This window comes from Mobula birostris, chromosome 6 (assembly GCF_030028105.1).
Source record: "Mobula birostris isolate sMobBir1 chromosome 6, sMobBir1.hap1, whole genome shotgun sequence".
Classification (NCBI taxonomy): Eukaryota; Metazoa; Chordata; class Chondrichthyes; order Myliobatiformes; family Myliobatidae; genus Mobula; species Mobula birostris.
The window spans coordinates 61,863,530-61,883,286 of NC_092375.1; positions in this window are offsets into that span (position 1 = coordinate 61,863,530).

The window sequence follows — 19,757 nt, forward strand, 5'->3', positions numbered from 1 at the left end:
CTGGGTGTCACTATTGCAGAGGACCTGTCCTGGACCCATCATATAAATATTATTGCGAAGAAAGCACAACAGTACCTCTACTTCCTCAGGAGTCTGCAGAGGTTTAGTATATTACTGAAAACCTTGGCAAACTTCTATAGGAGTTTGGTGGAAAGTGTGCTGACTGGCCACGTTATGGCCTGGTATGGGAACACCAATGCCTTTGAGCAGAAAATCTTACAAAAGGTAGTGGATTCGGCTCAGTATATCATGGGTAAAATGTTCCCAACCTTTGAACACATCCACATGAAATGTTGCCATAGAAAAGCAGCATCCATCCTCAAAGATCCTCACCACCCAGGCTATGCTCTTTTCTCACTGCTGCCATCAGGTAGAAGGGACAGGAGTCCCAGGACTCACACCACCATGTTCAAGAACAGTTACTACCCCTCAATCATCAGCCCCTTGAACTAAACTAGATAACTACACTCATTTAGAACTTTATTTCATGCTCATTACTTACTGCAATTTATCTATAACCGCATTTGCACAGTTTGTTTACAGGTTACAGTTACTGTTCTATAGATTTGCTAAGTATGCTGATAGAAAAAGAATCTCAGGGTTGTATGTGGTGACATGGATGTACTCAGATAATAAATTTTACTTTGACCTTTTGAACTTCGAAGTAAGAAACAGAGAAGTGATAGCTGGAAGAGGTAAAGGACTGAAGACAAATTAATCTACAAGAAGAGGACAGTGGACCATGAATGTTTCAAAGGTTTCAAAGGTACATTTAATGTCAGAGAAATGCATACAATATACATGCTTTTTCTTCACAACCATCCATGAAAACAGAGGAATGCCTCCAAAGAATGAATGACAGTTAAATGTTAGAACCCCAAAGTGCCCCACCAGCTCCCCCCTCCTGTGAGTAAGCGGCAGCAAGCAACGATCCCCCCTTTCTCCACTGGCAAAAAAAATGCATCAGCAACCGCCACTGAGCACTCAAGTGTGAACAAAGCAACAGCAAAGACACGGACTTGCAGTTACCTCAAAGACTACATTGTCACACGGTATTCGACATACCATAGGCTCTCTCCCTCCCTAATATGGGAGAAAGAGGTGTCTCCGTTTCACAGTGAGAGGGGAGACATAATAAACAAATCACTTGTTTACGATGTTAAATGTCCGTTGTGTCACTCTTTCTAAGTACTGTGCCCAAAGATCTTGGGTCTCTGGGCACACAGCCTTAGATCTTCCATCTCCCACAACACATCGATCTGCCAGGACACTGACCTTCAATCCGCGCGTCTCCAGAGCCACGAGATCTTGGCCTCTGAAGACGAGCTGAACTCTTAGGCCGAGCCCTTGGTGTGTCGAATAACGGCCAATCATGAAACCTCGACGGCGGGTCCCGTTCCCACAGAGAACCTTAGACAGCATGTAACTCCAGGTCAGGGTCTTCAAAAGAACACTGAAAGGGAAAAATAGAGATATTAAAGATAGAAATAGAGCTGCTTCCGAAGATGCAAGCAAAGGAGTTGCCATTAGGTGACATTAACCCCCTAAGCTTCTCAAGTTTTGTACATCTTCCTCAAGATTTCCAGCATTTGCAGCATCTCTTGCGCCTACAATGTCTATTTAATTTGGTTTTAGTTTGACAATATTGTTTGAGTGAGTAAAGTTGAATTTGCTACCAATAAAATGCTTTTCTTCTGTACAGATAACATTGCTACCTTTAAATTTCAAATGAGCCACAGATCAGGCAGTCAAACTGAATCTTGCACTCTGTTCACAGCTGGACAAACTTGTCTCTTTTCGCACAAAACTGATTTTTCAGAGGAATTAATATGCTAGGGCCTGAAGCTAAAATGTATAGCATTGCGGGAAAATATCTATTGAATCAAGGTATAGCTGAGAGAAGATTTTAATCTACTCCACCTACTGGAAGTTGAACTGGGATGACTTAAAAATGGAATATATCATCTTGCTGCTCTTTGTTTTAATAGCCAAGTGCAAATAAAGGTCGGAGGCATCCCCATGAAGCAAGTTTCAAATTTATGCAGACTTATATTAATGAGATGAAAGAAAAAATATTCTCTATGCAGGAAATCTCAAATGAAAATAGAGAATGTTGAAAATGCTCGACAAGCAAGACACCAATTGTGAAAAGAGGAGTAGAGTTAATGGTTGATGATTTATCTTTACAAACTACTGGGTATTTCTAACATTTTTCTATTTTTACATCAGTGCGCTGGATATTGCCTGCACTTGACTTCATTCTTCCTTGGAACTGACAGCAACTTCCAGAATTCTGCTTCTGCATTGTTCAGAATAGGAAGTACAAAGCTGTTGTCAATAATTCAGATCAACCAAGAGAAATCAATGGATAGATGGACCTATCAAATACTTGCAAACTAGTCTTCTTGTAAAATATCCTGAAATGTTATCTTTGCCTGTATTAGGCATAAATTAATTTTTAATGGTGTATTGCTTCAAAAATAGTGTTTTGTAGACCCCCTGGCTTTCGCATCTAACCTTTAATATAAGTTGGTCATTTCCAGGTAATATTTTAAATGATAAATGATCTTAAATAATAAATAATATTGATTATTTTATTGTCTGATTTTTTTGATATTTTAGCTTCTACCATGTGTTTGCTCTAAAAATGATTTGGTGCTTTGTAAAATGTTTAACATATTAGCTAGAAATTACACTGAATTTCTTTCTGCTTTGTATCAGTGCAGTTAGATGCATGAAATCTTTTGAACTGATAGCCGTCAATAAATGATGTCAAGAAAGAACAAGTCTTCACCACAAAAACAGCTGGCATTTTGCTTCTGCTTTGTGTTAGTCAATGCCAACTGATTTTGCATTGACACCAATATTCAAGGCTTCAGTTCGTGCCGCAGTTCCATCAGAGTTTATCCTTTATCAGAGATTTATGTTCGTAATCTAGGCTGACAATCCTGAGTGAGCGCTGCAATATTTGAGGATTTTACCATTGAGATAATAAACCAAGCCATTGCTTGCCAGTTCAAATAAACGTTAAGCCTTCGTTCGGGGAAGAGCAGGAAGTCCTCCTTGACAACATTTACTCAATCAATAGAATTAAAACCTGATACAATAGCCGTTTCGTTGCGCAGTAGAACTTTCCTATTATAAAATAGCTGCTCTATTTTTGACTGTGTTAGAGATGGCAGATCACTTTGAGATGGTTTAACGTGATGGAGAGAAATTCATATTTCATTTTAGGAGCTAAACTGTGCAGGAGTATCAGCTGCTGATTTATTCATCTTTTCGACATTAAATTTGATGGAGTTGAATGTGTGGGAGAGTTTATAATCAGTGGCCAAACACTTGTACACATTTATTACTATAAACAAAAGTTATTTTTAAGCAATATTTTATTAATAAACATATTAATTCATTTTTATTGATGCTGTCTCATCTTTATAATTTTATGCATCATTACATTTGACTACAAATATATATGGCTCTCACAAAGCTTATCAAAAATACCATGCATTGTTTAACCAGGCAATATTTATGTTTACATTAAGTTTTGGAAGGGACTGTTGAGGAGTATATAATGGGTATTAGCACAGGGAGAACAAACTGCAAAAAAAAAACTTCTATTCACAAAGCCAAGCTGTCAGAAGGACAGATAGACTGAAATGGGCATTGCAGCATCTGACTTAGCAGTGGAAGAACAAGAAGTGTCCATATGTTGTCCAGTCATGACTGTCAAGAAATAGTGAAAATTAATGCCAAGAAAATGAACAGAGAAGCCAGAGAATGTCTTACACTGCAGGGGTTACTCATAATGATCACCTCTTGGCATATTAACATTCAGGTCAGAAACTGTGTGTGAGTGTGAAAAGTAACTGCTCATGAAGTACAATTTGTATCAAAGGGCAAATACTTGAAATTCATCAAGATTTTCATCATAATTTCAGAGTTTTGCTCCAAAATCTTTGGCATCTTCATGCGGACACTTAAGCAGCATGTGAGGCTCTTCATTCCTTTCTGGTTTAAAATGATCAAAAATGCAAGGGAAAGGAAATGACAACCTTGTAGTTTATCACTCTGACATTTTGAACCACATTTTCAAGTTTGATGCAATATGCAATCTGTTTATGCATTTTGCTTGATTATTTAGCACAGATTTATTGGAAATTACATAACTATTTTCATACAGAATTATAAGAAATATTCATATTCCAATTATCTTCTGATGTATTTTGTATAATGTCCATAAGGTCTAATTCTAATGACCGTTCTCAATACAGTGAGTGAAAAAGGCAGGTTTAATGAAATACTGATGCTGCTGAAGGATCAAGTTTGAGCCAAATGGGCAATGTTCCATACTTCAACAGCTCAAAATTATGCCAGTTGTTCCTTTGCAGAATATCACACATATTTGTCTGGTTTCACCCTGAGGGAATTGAACAAAACTTACACATATACTGCCATTTATAACCTCAAGTTTTCTCAAAGCACTTCATAAACAATCCAATACTTGCAAAATGTACTTATGTATGTAAGACATAATTGGTGTCAAAATGGTTGTTGTGATGTGTCTAGTGTGGTAGTGTAGTGGGTAGTACTTGTCACTCTCACTTTCAGTTTCCACTGCTGGCTAGCAGTCTCACGAAAAGGAGAGCTGAATGTGTAAGTCTCTCCCTGCCAGTACCTAGTCTCTCCAACAGCAAGCCTCATGTAGTGCCTCCTCTCTGGCGACACAAGGAAACTGAACTCCTTTCAGATTCAGGCTGAAGTACAGAGGATTAGGAGGAGGTCTGGCCCCTGCACACATAACACACAGGCCTACTGTTGTGTGGACACACCTTGGTGCTTGTGACCAGATCACCAGCTATGGGTAAGTAGTCCCACTCCCTTGTGGGCAGCCTCAGGAGAGACAAAGGCTACGGGAGTAAACTCAGACAGCAAATCCAGAGTGAAGCCCCTAAGGCGGTTGGACATCATTGAACATCCTTCTGGCAGCTCCTGCAGCTAAGCCAAATGTATTGCTTCATAAGCTTTCCTTTGGACCACACTGGTGAGGCTGAGAGGAGGATCTTGACAACTGGGCATCTCAGGATCTCCATGCTTTCTGCCCAGGCTTGTGATGACCATCATCATCACCCATTGTCCTTCGAGACAGATGGATGCCAACAAACCAACCAACCAACCATGTAAGGCAAACGACACAGTGGCAACATTCCACAAACCACACCAGGATGAATGACAAAATCTTGGTCTAACTTTGAAATTTCTCACCAACACACACCTTATTTATCAGGGTAGCTTCAATTGCTAACAACATTCTTTCTGCAAATATCATTGCCTGATCTAACCAGAATCTGATTTTTTGAGTTGTCAAGTCCTGCTATTCACCCTGCACTTTCATGTGTTTGCTAAAACGTATATGTTTTTGGATTTTGATATCATTATTCACTGATCCCCTTGTTACATAGAGCTGTGTAACTGGCTGGGAAGCTGTGAACTTGCTTCATGGTACTTATACATCAGTATATGGATGCATAAAATACCATTTCGTTGTATTGCTCCACAAAAAATTGAGGTGAAATTCTATCCTCCATTTGAAATGCTGGTCCTTTTTTGTGGCTTAAACTTCCACAATGATATTAGTTTTGATCCAGTAATGATGAAGAAAAGGCAGCACATATCTGAGTCAGTTTGTTGAGTGACTTGGTGAGGGGTATATTCTTAGAAATTTTGGTTTCCATAATATTTTATAAATAAACCATCTTGGAGATATTTAGTACATAAATAAATATCTGTGGAATTGCCTCTGAGTGATTTGCACCACTCACTCTGAGCCTTGTTATTCCAAGTCCACATTCACTCTCCTGGTGGTCAATGTGTTTCATCTTTGCTGCAGCAGCCATTGAAAATTAACTGGAGTACGCATACATCAATCCACGCACAAACATGCTACAGTTAAGAGGAGCTAAATCTAGATGGAATCATATGATGGTCGGACTATTCAAACACTTGAATCAGACTAAAGTTAATGGAAATGCAAATTTTTCTGAAAGGAAAGTGTGAAAACATATCGATCCAAATTGTCCCACTTCCCAAACGGGTCATGTTATAAGGACTCCTGTTCTATTAAAGTGAAAAACCAAGAACAGCATAATTTGTTTGCAGCCTCAGGAACAATTGGCTCTGGTGGCAGCTTCACCTTAACAGCAACTGTAACATGTATTGAATCTGGGAGAATTGCCCTTATATTCATTGCAAACAGATGCTCATAGCATGGGTGACGAAGCTTTCAACATGGATGATTGAATCTATTTGGCATGGCATAAAATATACCCCCTCTGGCTGTCAAACACACAGATATTAAGGAGATATCCATTATGTTGGTAGCAGCATACTATTGAACACCTCCATGAATGCAAATCTTCAAAGACGCCACTAGCATAATATACATCATTAGCAAGACCATAAGAAAAAGTAGTATAATATCATGAGGATAGGATTTAAATATTTAACTTTCCTAGTTTTACTATGCAACTTTACCATCTCTTCTCATTAAACTTTATACCAAGAACTAGTAACACCCAGACTGATGCTATTTCTAGATTTCCTTTTCCAAGAATGTTAATAATGCTTCCAATCCTCAGAGGCTGCTATAAATGAGATCGTAACTATTGGTTACTGGGACACATGTCTTCAGGCTTTGTGTTTTTTATATTCTCACAAATTACTGGTTGCTCACAGGATAAGGCCCAGAGCACATAGAGTGACAGTGAGACATGTTTGCAGCATTAGTCAGATGCATTAATTAGATCCTGAAGTTTACATGTCGCACATCTGTAAACATGCAATGTGGTTCTGACTCTGTACCATAAATTCACAAAGCTCATTTTTAATCACTTTTAATCTCTTTTTCAATTGGGGGAAACTAACTTTATAACTAATAGTTTTATGGGAAAATGTGATTTTTCAGAAGTGTTCTTTATGGAAATATAGTTTTGTTAGTAATGATTTGAAAGAGCACACACTGCAATGCATCTGAGATAACTTTTCTATTGATATTCCTTGAGTAGCAAAGACAACAGTTAACCAATAAAAATATCCAAATAGTCTTTAATCCAGCACTGGAGTATTCAGTATAAGTGAAATACAGCTTAATGACCATTGTGGAAATTTGAGATTATTGATTAATCCCTATATGGCTATCCTGTCCTGTCTCTGTTATGTTGACCCACTCTACCACAGCTTCATTTCACTTACACTTAAATTCGCATCCATGCCTTCAGCATCTCTAAACTTAATTCATCCAATGTGCTAGTCGATGCGCTCCTCATTCACCCTTCTGTAATTTAGAGGACATCTAAACTTCGTGCCACTCACTTAGCTTGTTAATCATTATTAAGTAAATACCAAATAATATCTCTATCTTTTTTTGAATTGCTGCATAGACTTATTCTTTTGTTGTAATGTCCTCTAGTCCTGCAACCTGCTTGAGATATTGGCACTCTTCCAAGTCTATCTTTGGATTAAACCCATGTTTAATTGTTCCATCACTATGGTTATGCCTTTGGTTCGCAAGACTTTACTTTCAAAACTTTTCAAATGTGTCTGCTGAGCTGATTTGTTACTTTGAAGCTAGAATTAGAGATTCCTGTTACCTACTGTCACATCGATTTGATTCATCATTTTTTAAAATTTCGAAATTAATTTCTGTATTTATGCATTATTCCCCTTTTCACTGCTGCCACACTGCCATGCAGAGAGGCTGCCTTACAACTTGCAAGAACCCTGATTGCATGAGACTGCTGTTCCTTTGGGATGGCTTCTTGCCCTCAGGAAGCTGCAGAGTGGTATGGATATCACTGCAATGGAAGAAACATATATGCAGTCATCAAAATCAATCTGCCTTGATCTCCTGTACATGTGAAGGCAGATGTGTAGGTCACGTTACAAATTATTGGAGACTGCCTGAGGAGATCTGCCCTTTTTATTGCTTTGTCAGATAGTGATATTTAGAACTTTGTTATCTTCTGAATGTGCTCGTTAAGACAATGCATAAAGCATCAAAACTGATAGAAGCTGCACACTCCGACTTCTGTTGCAATTATTTCTACCGGAGGTGATAAAATTTACCACTGCCTTGAACTTTAGTGCAATTGGCTCCTTTTAAGTTGCACCAGGTGAAGTATGACATATCAGACAGTCTGCAGAGTTAATGGGTTATTGGATTTTTCCACAGAGAGCAATCAGCAGAAGGAGCAGCCTCAGCACTTTTCCGAGTATTATAGTTGAGAGTGTGTGGGGCCTAATCGGTAGAATCTATTAGACCATATTAGATCCTTTCTACAATGCTTTGGACTTCATGAATATGAAAAAAAGGATTCTCGTCAGTGTTGATCAGCTCTGTAGCATATTGTGCAATGGTTGTAATGGAATGATGCTAGATATTCTAAAGTTTGTGATAATGCATTAACCTGCAGCAGCTAACAGCCCATCAGCAATTTAATGTGACATGAATATGAATTCTCAGAGAGTATGGTGTACCAGTCTTAATTTATTAGTTTAAGTGAACAGGTTGTGGTTGTATAATGAGGCAAATTCCCCAAGTGGCTGATTACCATACCGCAGCAAAGAATGTAAAACTTCAATTCGGTCGGTATCCATCTGCACAAAAAAAAATTAATAGTTATTTTAGATGTATTTCTAGATCATTATCAAATATATTTGTGTACCAGCATCAGAGCTTTGCTGAAATGAAAGGCCAGGAGCATCCAGTAATCATATTAACTACAGTGCCTTGAAAAAGTATCCAGCCTCCAACCCTTTGTTCACATAAATGAGTATTACAACCAGGGATTTTGATTAATTTAACTGAGAATTTTTATTTGTGAATCATATGCTCCTTTTTTCACAGTAGAGCCCAAAAAACAGGAAAATTGTATAGCATGAAAATCTAAAAAATCAAAAACTGAAATGTCTGCAGTTCAAAAGTATTCATCCCCCTTTGCTCAGAGCTTAGTTGAACCACCTCTCGCAGGTATTACAGCCTTGACTTTTTTGGATAAGTCTACATAAGCTTTGCACAACACGATGGAGTAAGATTTGCCCATTACTCCTTGAAAAATTGCTCAAGCTGTGCCAGGTTACTTAGGGAGTGGCAGTGAACAGCAATTTTGAGGACTTGCCAGAGATGTCCGATCAGATTAAGGTCAGGACTCTGACCGAACCACTCAAGGACATCAATTTTCATGGTTGCTCTGGCAGTGTGTTTTGGGTCACTTTCCTGCTGTAAGATGAAATTCCTCCCCAGTTTAAGCTTTCTGGCAGAGGCTAGCAGGTTTTTATCCAGAAATCTCTGTATTTAACAGCATTCATCTTCCCATCAATCCTGACCAGATTTCCAGTCCCTGCTGCTGAAAAGCATCCTGATAACATGATGTTACCTCCATACTTTACAGTAGGGACGGTTTTACCTGACAGATGCGCAGTATTAGATTTACGTCACGTGTACCACTTAGTGTTGAGACCAACAAGTTCCACTTCAGTCTCATCCAACCTCAAGGCTTCTTCCCACATATATATGGTAGCTTCTAAGTAACTCTTTGCAATATACTTACAGGCAAAGATTTTTTTTTTAGCCAGGGCTTCTTCATTGCCACTCTTCCATAAGTACCCTTTTTGTGCAAGGCCTTGGAGATTGTGGAGCCATGAACTTCATCTCCAGCCTCTGACTCATGCAGTTCACTCAAAGTGACTGTTGGCGTCACAGTAACCCTCCTTAAAAGTGTCATTTTTCTCTGGTGACTAAGTTTAGAGGGACAGTTCAACCTAGACAGTGTGGCTATGGTTTCATATTTTTTCCACTTTTTCACAATGGACTGTGCACTGAGCTCCAAGGTACGTTCAGTGCCTTGTACCCTTCCCCAGATTTGCATTTCTCTATTATCATTTCCCTAATGTCTTAAATGCATTTTTGCCTTCATTTTTGTTTGGCTTTTTGAAAATCTACCATACTGTTGGACCTTACAGAGAGAAGGGGCATTTATTTCTATGAGCTCATTGAAAACAGATGATCCTCCAATTACCAACACCAACAAATTGGATGAGTTTGTAAGATAGTATTGCACCTGAGGAAAGCTGGCATAGTAATTACAAAGGGGATAAATACTTTTTCACCTTACATTTTTGATTTTTAATTTTTAGTGAATTGTTGGCCATTTTAGAATTTTTATTGATTTAACATAATACATAATGTTTTGTACAGTAGCTCAAATTTACATTTAGAAAAGGAGACAGTAAAATGTGAAAATAGTTGTGGGGGCTGAGTACTTTTTAAGACAATGTAGCTAGCTTTTCATCTTCAGCAAAAGATGCAATCACATACATTTTCTACACAAGTTTCGAATGCAACTCTAATAACTTATTTCCTCGATAAAACTTAGAAATGCAGAATTTATTTAGTTATTTAAATCTTACATCCATCCCACAATGTGAGGGAGGAAAAATATTTGCATTATAACTCTATTGCAATGGATTTAAAAGTCTAATGGCTTGTAGAAGGAAGCTCTCCAGTAGCTTGTTGGTCCTGGCTTTAATGCTGTGGTAGTGTTTACCATATGTAAGCAGCTGAAACAGTTTATGGTTGGGGTGACTGGTGACCTGATGATTTTCCAGGCCTTCTTTCTGCATCTGCTGCTGTAAATGTCCTCAGTGGAGGGAAGTTCACATCCACATATATGATGGGCTGTCCGTACCTCTCTCTGCAGTGCCCAGCAATCAAGGTTGGTACCGTTAGCCTAATAGGCAGTGATACAGCCAGTCAGTATGCTCTCAATGGTGTCCCTGCAGAACGTCTTGAGGATTTGGGAAACCAAGCCGAACTTCTTTAGTCACCTGAGGTGGAATTGAATTAAATTGACTTTATTACTTACATCCTTCATATACATGAGGAGTAAAAATCTTTATGTTACATCTCTGTCTAATTGTGCAATGTGAAATGTGCAATTTATAGTAATTTGTAATAAATAGTATAACAACAGGATAGTCAATATAACATAGGAATATAATTGCATCAGCATGAATTAATCAGTTTGATGGCCTGGTGGAAGCAGCTGTCCTGAAGCCTTTTGGTCCTGGCTTTTATGCTGCGATACTGTTTCTCGGATGGTAACAGCAGGAACAGTTTGTAGTCGGGGTGACTTGGGTCCCCAATGATCTTTCGGGCCCTTTTTACACACCTGTCTTTGTAAATGTCCTGAATAGTGGGAAGTTCACATCTACAGATGCACTGGGCTGTCCGCACCACTCTCTGCAGAGTCCTGCGATTGAGGGAAGTATAGTTCCCATACCGGGCAGTGATGCAGCAAGGATGCCTTCAATGGTGTCCCTGTAGAAAGTCCTTAGGATTTGGGGGTCCATACCAAACTTCTTCAACCGTCTGAGGTGAAAGTGGCATTGTTATGTTTTTTCACCAAACAACCAGTATGAAAAGACCATGTGAGAACCTCAGTGATGTGTGTGCTGGGGAATTTAAAACTGTTCACCCACTCAGCACCAGAACCATTGATGTCAATAGGGGTTAGCCTGTCTCCATTCCTCCTGTAGTCCACAATCAGCTCCTTTGTTTTTGTGACATTGAGGGAGAGGTTATTTTCTTGACACCACTGTGTCAGGGTGATGACTTCTTCTTTGTAGGCTGCCTCGTTATTATTTGAAATTAGGCCAATCAATGTAGTATCGTCAGCAAATGTAATTAGCAGATTGGAGCTGCCGGTGGTGACACAGTTATGGGTATACAGAGAGTAAAGGAGGGGTCTTAGTACACAACTCTGAGGGGCACCCGTGTTGAGAGTCAGAGGGTCAGAGGTGAGGGAGCCCACTCTACCACCTGCTGGCAATCTGACAGGAAGTCCAGGATCCAGCTACACAAGGCAGAGTGAAGGCTGAGGTCTCTGAGCTTCTTGTTGAGCCTGGAGGGAATTATGGTGTTGAATGCTGAACTCTAGTCCAAGAACAGCATTCTCACATAAGCATCCCTTCTCTCCAGATTTGTCTGGATGATGTATAGAGCTGCGGCTACTGTGTCGTCTGTTGATCGGTTGTGTCAGTAGGTGAATTGTAGGAGGTCCAGTGTGGGGGTAGCCTGCAGATGTTGTCTTTGATTAGCCTCTCAAAGCATTTGTTTATTATTGAGATGAGTGCAACAGGACGCCAGTCGTTCAGACATGTTACCTTGATCTTTTTAGATACAGGGACAATGGTGGATGCTTTGAAGCTGGAGGGGACTCTACACTGGAAGACGCTGTTGTGTTTTTCTTGCCACGAATTCGGTGTGTACAATCCAGGTGAGATCATCGGTGATGTGTATATTGAGGAACTTGAAACTACTCACCCTCTCAACTGCAGACTATTGATGTTGATTGGGGTGAGCTTGTCTCCGTTCCTCCTGTAATCCACAATCCGCCTTTTTGTTTTTTGGCCATTGAGGGAGAGGTTGTTATCCTGGCACTATTGTGTCAGGGTGTCAACCTCTCCTATGTAGGCTCTCTCATTGCCGCTAGAAATAAGGCCAATCAAAGTTGTGTCATCTGCGAATTTGATCAGCAGATTGGAGTTGTGTGTGGCAGTACAGTCATGGGAGTAAAGGGAGTAAAGAAGGGGACGCAGAACACAACCCTGGAGGGCACTCGTGTTAAGAGTCAGAGGGGCAGAGATGAGGGAGCCCATCCTTACTACCTGTCAGCGATCCGATAAAAAGTCTAGAATCCAGCTGCACAAGGCAGGGTGAGCTTCCTGTAAAGTCTGGAGGGAATTATGGTGTTAAATGCTGAACTGTGGTCCAGGAATGGCATTCTAATGTAAGCATCCATCTTCTCTAGTTGAGTGAGGATGGTGTGTAGTGCTGTGGCTATAGCATCATTGGTAGACCAGTTCTGTTGGTAGGTGAATTGTAGGGGGTCCAGTGTGGGGAGGTAGCATGCTGCAGAGGTAGTCCTAGACCAGCCTCCCAAAGCATTTGCTTTTAATTGAGGTGAGTGTGACAGGGCGTCATTTGTCCAGGCATGCTACCTTGGTTTTCTTAGGTACAGGGACAATGAGAGATGTTTTGAAACAGGAGGGAACTACAGAGAGAGAGAGGGAGAGATCGAAAACTTGGCATTATATGAACTTGTGTCTTTTGCTTTCACTATCATGCTATCTTTTCTTGGCCCTTGAGGGAGAAGGAGGTGAGGTGGTTGCTGTTCAATTCACCAAAAGACCCTTAGATAAGCTTCCTGTAATGACTAATAAACTGATATCACACTCACCTGGTATCTACCTTTGTCCTGGATTAGCATGGGTCATTTGAGTGGGGCAGCAGGATGGCGTAGATTTGGAGAATCCATGTTTAACTGCTTCCTTAAGCCATGTGAACTGAACTGATTGAGATGTACAATACTCTGACATATAGGGAAACATGAGTTTCCCAGCACTTGGCAATGCTTCAAGATGAAGGTTGGTAAATTAGGATAGAGATGAAGTTCTCCGTAACTTCCGCAACCTCCAATGGGATCCCACCACCAGGCACATCTTTCCCTCCCCCCCTTTCTGCTTTCCGCAGGGATCGCTCCCTACTCGACTCCCTTGTCTATTCATCCCCCCCATCCCTCCCCACCGATCTCCCTCCTGGCTCTTATCCTTGTAAGCAGAACAAGTGCTATACCTGCCCTTACACTTCCTCCCTTACCACCATTCAGGGCCCCAGACAGTCCTTCCAGGTGAGCCGACACTTCACCTGTGAGTCGGCTGGGGTGATATACTGCGTCTGGTGCTCCTGATGCAGCTTTCTATATATTGGCGAGACCCGACGCAGGCTGGGAGACAGTTTCGCTGAACGCCTATGCTGTGTCTGCCAGAGAATGCAGGATCTCCCAGTGGCCACACATTTTAATTCCATGTCCCATTCCCATTCTGATATGTCTATCCATGGTCTCCTCTACTGTAAAGATGAAGCCACACTCAGGTTGGAGGAACAACACCTTATATTCTGTCTGGGTAGCTCCAACCTGATGGCATGAATATTGATTTCTCTAACTTCTGTTAATGCCCCTCCTCCCCTTCTTACCCCATTATTTATTTATTATTCTCCCCCTGTTTTTTCTCTCTCTGTCCCTCTCACAATCACTGCTTGCCTGCTCTCTATCTTCCTCTGGGCTCTCTCCGCCCTCCTTTCTCCCTAGGCCTCCCATCCCATGATCCTCCCCCATCTCCAGCCTCATATCCTTTTTGCCTATCAACTTTCCAGCTCTTAGCTTCATCCCTCCCCCTCCTTTCTTCTCCTATCATTTCGGATCTTCCCTTCCCCCTCCCACTTTCAAATCTCTTACTATCTCTTCTTTCAATTAGTCCTGACGAAGGGTCTTGGCCCGAATCGTCGACTGTACTTCTTCCTATAGATGCTGCCTGGCCTGTTGCATTCCACCAGCATTTCGTGTGTGTTGCTTGAATTTCCAGCATCTGCAGATTTTCTTGTGTTAAAGATGAAGATTATTTTCTTAACTTAGAGGATTGTAAATCTTGACTCTTCTCTTCCCTGAACTCAGCTACTGAGTGCATCTAAGAGTGGGGTGTAGAATTCAGAACACAAAGCTGGGTTAGGGGATATAGAGAATCCACAGGTAAGTGGACAAGGTCCAGGATAAGCATACTCTTATGAAAATTAGAGCCAGGACAATGGGTCATGTGGTTCACGCCTCCTATTTCTTGTATTCTTAAATTCATGTTTCTGCCAAATCATGTTGATGGCCAGTGACTTATCAATGGACATTATATATCAGAAATAAGGGCCCTGAAGCATTCCCTCTAGAGATAGCTTCAAACACTTGTCTAGTGTTATGTGTTCAGACAGGACAGAGTTACAAACGTGGGAGCTCACACCTATAATATCAAACTGTAGATTATGCTTATAAATCTCTGCGCCAGCCTCAGTGCAGGTAACTTGACAAGATTGCTGTACTCCAGGAGGAGGGGTCATTACTATGGTCAGAGGCGCCCCCCCTGCCACTACAGAGCCTGACAGAATTGACATCAGCCTTTGAAAGCAGTAAATCCAAGGTATCTTCAAAACTAGAATCCCTCCATTCATGGTTGGTAACATGTATAACATCATTAATAAGGTTGATGTAAAAGTTTCATGAGCTAACAGCTCACAAATATTTTGAGATTGCAGAGCACTTTTTCATACATATCAAGTTTGAAATTGGCTTAAACGGTCAAGATGTTGTGTTTAATGTTTGTAGGTGCTCAGGGTACTAATTCTGCAGTAAGGCTTGTTGTCTGTAGGGATACAAAATAGGGAGCTCCTTTAACAGTGAAGGCTATGTTGCAATATGCAGGTAGAAGGTTAACAACTGATGGGCACGTCCCATGTTAATTGCAGATTTCCCAGCCAAAACTTCTCACTTGCTGCTCATCATCTTCTTCCAGCTGATATCATTATTGTATCCAACTTACAGGAAATTGCTTTAAATCACTACAAGCAAAAAGAAGAATAATCTGAGCAGTAATAAAACCCAATAAAACAGTTGCCTTTTCTCGTATAGTGTGTCCCTGATGGCCTTCTATCATGAAAGATTATAGGATGTGAAAAAAAATGGGAGAAAGCTTACTAGACCATGCTGCATCACCTTAGTTGCCATAAGAGAATTAGCTTGCTGGATATATTAAACTCTGGAAAGAATGAACTGAAATGTGTGACGAAAGAAGTGGACCGTGTCATTGGGATAGCTAATTTGAAATTAATCAGTTAAGTCAATAAGGGAACATTTGCACATCATGAAGGATAGTTGGGTGTAAAGAAGTTTTACTTCTCCCTCCATTTTGGGGTAAGTTCATAGTTCATCTAGTGAGTTCAAAGGGGAGTTAGTCAACTTCTAAAATAAGTTTAACATTTCTATGTACAGTTAATATATAGGATGTTGAGAAATGTAACCTACAGCTTGGTTGCTAATGTTTCCTTGAATTTGTTAATAATTGCATTTGGGTGTTGGAGAATTTCTCTGTATTGTACTTTTTCTTGACCTGAAGCTTTTTAAAATTGTTTCTTTTTGATTCTCCCATCAAACTACAAGGTTGCTGGTGAGGGTCTTGTTTAGTTGCTACAAACTGAATTGACCAGAATTGATGAATCAGTTGAATATATTCATTTTATCCGTTTGCAATATTAATGCTTTTAGTAATGTTGAGTTCCATTTGCATCCACCAAAGGAAGTGAAGGCAAGAATGTCTGTGCAATGATTTATTTGAAAGGTGGCACTTTGGGATCAGGCAGAAATTTAGGTTGTTTGTAAATGACTGTAATTATCTTTTTCACTGCTGTATCATATTTACATGTCACATGAGATATTCAAATCGAAAAGGAGACAGATCGCAATGTCAATTAGCAGCTGTACTTAAAATATGCTTCACTGGACAGACTGTAGAATATAAATAAAATGAATATTTGTATGCTATTTTATCTCATTAAATAGAAATAGGACTATTGAACACCACAGTAATATGATAAACACTGCATTAAGAAAAAATTAGTCAACTTTCTTCATGACTGATGAAATAATTCAAGCTAATAAAAGACGACTATGCACTCTATCACTAGTAATCACTTTGTTTTGAACTTTACAGCATTTTACTTGCAGTACATATCTTCAGTGTATGATGGAGCTGTTTATCAGCAGATCCCCTATCGCAGTTTTAGTTTGATATGTACGAAATGTTAATTACAGTGTTTCTGCCACAGTTCAGTCACACGCACTTTTAATTGTGCAATTTACATACAATTAAAATACCACAGCTGTTGGTATGCTGTAATCTTTCTAGAAGGTTGTATTTTGGAACTTCCAGTTAAATGTCTACTTGCACATATGACAGTTATATAACTGCATAGTATAACAGTATATTAAATAATTACATAACTGAAGTGTATTCTTCTGATGAATAAAGTGAAAATCACATTTTGACTGTGGAGTAAGTGCAGGTGACAAGCAAATATTCAATGTAGGGTAGTGGGAAATTAATGCTATTTAGGAGAAAAATGTCACTGCAAAGAGATAGGACAGAGTATGATGTAATACCCTTTCAGTACACTGGTGAAGGTCACTGCAATAGAAAAAAAATCAAATCAACTACAATCTTTGTACTTTTTCTTCAAACCATGTCGTTTGTCCATAAGTTTTAGAGCTCACTGCATAAACGTCTCCAGAGTTCCTGAATTGCCTCAAAATATGACAATACATTAATATCATCCTGCCTAAGGGTCTCAGTCCATAATGTCGACTGCATTTTTTTCCCGTAGACGCTGCCTGGCCTGCTGAATTCCTCAGGCATTCTGTGTGTGTTGCTTGGATTTCCAGCATCTGCAGATTTTCTCTTGTTTGTAACATTAATACGATTAGTTTTCTTCTTGATATTTATTTGACTTGGTGCATTTGTGATTTACAGTATATTTCTCTTTAAGAAATTTACATACCTACTATTTTTAACAAGTATTAAAGCAAGCAAACTCTTCTGTAGTACAATAGGATAATGACTTTGTTATATTAAGGATTAATTTAAGTCTTTCCCCTGTGGTGTTGCTTCTGAGGAGAAGTAATAAAAAAAACTGCACAACTCATGTTTTATCTTTCTCACTATTTTCTTCACTGCTGCTTTTTTTCTCTTTTTTTCTGAATGCTCTTCAGGCACTGTTCTCTTTGTGCAGTCTATCTGTCTATTCTTTTGCCGTACATCTCCCAGTTTCTGTGAATATAAAACTTGATTGTATGCATTTATTGCTGTACTGAATTTCAATTGTTCATCTGTTTTGAAGCACAGAGCACTGAGAAACTTGATAGGGGATGGTTTGATTCCCGAGTGGGAAATGAGCTGAATGGAAGGGCAATTTGCTGTGACATTACGGAGGAATGGCTGGAAGGTTTCAACCATAAACATTGTGTTTAACGTTACCTAGTTCATCTAGAATGCTAAATACAACAATGACATCACCTCTTAACTCTTCTGATTTCAGTGAGAACGTACTCAATTTATGCAATCACTCTAAATAAACTAATTTACCAATTCCCACATGTTATGCATATTGTCAAAATAGTTAATTTATTGGTTCTGTGATCTGGAACAGGAAACTATGCACATACCAATAATTTTTTTAATTGTGAGGATTATCCTTACATTTTGACCCATTCCTAACTTTATAATCTTATTTTGTTTTAATCATTTCTACTAAACACTTGTTGTTAAAGCTTCTATGGTGGCAACTAGTATTTTGTTTCTTTTTTCGTTTAATTAATAGTGTTTTCCTGCATATTTTTTTCCCCATCCAGGACACTACTGGCTTTTCTGTAGACATTTATCAGCAGGGGAGCTCCTTACAGAGGTGCAGCTCCTGAAACCATGATGATCTTCATTTTAAATTTCTAACCATCATTGCCTATTTCAGTGTCTGAGTAAGATGTCTTTTGAGGCACAGGATTCAGAAAAGCAAAATCATTTTCTGTTCAGATCTTACCATCTGCAACAGAAGGGCAAGATTTTTGGCCAGTCACAAGCAGGTCCTTGGAAGCATGAACTGGGTCAAAAGAAAAATGTGGCTTTTTCAAACCAATATGATCCTGAACAAGTCTAGATTCGCAATGAAACCTATTAGTTGACTATTAGCAAATATTCCATCTCAGTAGGTGATACAGGAGATTCACCAGATGCTGGAAATCTTGAGCAACACACACATAATGCTGGAGGAATTCACCAGGTCAGGATGCATCTATGGGAGGAAGTAAACAACAACATTTTGGGCTGAGACCCTTCATCAAGACTGGAAAGGAAGGGGGCAGAAGCCAGAATAAGAAGGTAGGAGGAAGGTGATTAGTACAAGTGGGTAGGTGATGAGTGAGTCAAGTCTGCATGAGTACATGGTCAAAGAGCTGAAGAGTAGCAGAAATCACAGAGGTGGAGCAGTGAAAGAGGTTCTCACAGAACTCCCTTTGAAGAGAGGAGGAAAACTTCTTCAGAGTAGCATACCTTGGAGATTTTGCAGTACAGCAGCAAAACAGAGGTACATGAGATTCTGCAGATGCTAGAAATCAAGAGCAACACACCCGATAATCTCTCTATGTACAGTATATCCTATTAGCCCTATATATCTGTTCAAGAGAAGGTGGAAGTTAAGATCAACAAACTACACATTAGTACTTACCTTGGAAAGTGGCCTTAAACAATGCTATTTCTGAATGGTGAGAAATTGAGGAATGCCAAAGTTCAAAGAGGTGTGAGGTCCTTGTATGCCAGTCAGTGAAGGTCATCATGTAGGTGAAATAGGTAACTATGAGGGCAAATTGTGGCTAGAGCAGGAAGATTTGTGATGTTTCTTCTCATACGTTCCTTCTAAGCAGAGAAGATCTGAGAAAGATCCTGCTGATTTCTGCTGTCTAGGGAACAATTAAAATATGGTAAAATTCCTTTGGAAAAAATGAATTTGATGTGCACAGTGCTTGTGCTACCGTAGAAAACAGCTTTGCAGAAACAGATACATCAAAAATAAGGCAAGGGAAGCAACCCCAATGTTTGGGTTGATGCAGGTTATGCTGGGAGATTGGGTTGGATGGGTTAATGAAGTGCAATTGTGGGGAAGAATATGCAGATCTGATTAGGAGTTTAAATTTTATCTTTCTAAGTGCACTGTTAAAGCTGCACACACATTTTACTCGTCAATTTCCTTACAGGTTTTACTTCAATTTAGTTTT